Raw genomic sequence first — 953 nt, 5'->3', positions numbered from 1 at the left:
TAGAGTTTTTTTAAAAATAAAGATTTATAAATATAAAATATACATTATATATTTGAATAACATGACAATAAATATATTTATCTTTTTTTACAATTTGTATTTAGTAATTTTTATATATTATTATAATTTAGAAATTTAATATTTTAAATAAATTCTTTTGATTTATATTAAAAAAAAATATCAAAAATATGCTTTATTTTTCATATAAAACAATATAAATTATAATCAATATATTATATATTATATATTATAACTTATATCACATTAATAATTAACTATTTGTTAGTTCTTTCATAAAATTTTCGTAACGTGAAAAGTTTAGCCTTTAAATCTATATTCTCTCATAGAAAATATAAATTATTAATTCTTAGCTTCATGATTAAATTATAGATTAATTATAGATTAATTATAGATAGAGTTATAGATTAATAATAAATGCAAGTATATACAGTATATATATATATTTTTTATTTCAATTATACTCTTCAATGTCATATTTTTATATTGCATATATTTTTATATTGCATAATTATATTCACAAATCAAATATAATTAATACAATTTAACTTTCTGTAAAAATACTTAACATTTTCTTCAATAAAAAATCAAAAATTGATTCATTTTTTTTAAAATCATAAAATAAAAACTATCAAAAAAGATAATTATTAAAAATTAATCAGAATCAGTTAAAAATTAATTTATATTTTTCATTTGTTAAGCAATGCATATATAACTTAAAATAAAACTACATATGATAATAAAATCTATCTTACTATTAATATATATTTTCAACAGTATTTCACAGGGTAAAATGAATCATAACGATAAAAATAGTCAATTCATTTTAAATTATTCTTATTATTCTATTTAGTTGACAACAAATTAAATTTAATTAAAAAATATATAAAAATATAATAGTAATTAAAAAATATATAAAAATATAATAGTAAAAT

General features: G+C 13.3%; 1 protein-coding gene across 1 annotated transcript in view; it reads right to left on the bottom strand.

Moving 5' to 3' along the window:
• The window catches only part of LOC102672070 (potassium voltage-gated channel protein Shab-like), a 35,938-nt gene that overhangs the window by 27,955 nt on the left and 7,030 nt on the right, over window positions 1-953 (bottom strand). The gene's annotated exons all lie outside the window — the stretch shown is intronic.

Source organism: Apis dorsata, unplaced genomic scaffold (genome assembly GCF_000469605.1).
Source record: "Apis dorsata unplaced genomic scaffold, Apis dorsata 1.3 scaffold_323, whole genome shotgun sequence".
NCBI lineage: Eukaryota > Metazoa > Arthropoda > Insecta > Hymenoptera > Apidae > Apis > Apis dorsata.
Note: the sequence above shows the minus strand (reverse complement) of the source record. Positions and strands in the feature narration are given on the sequence as shown.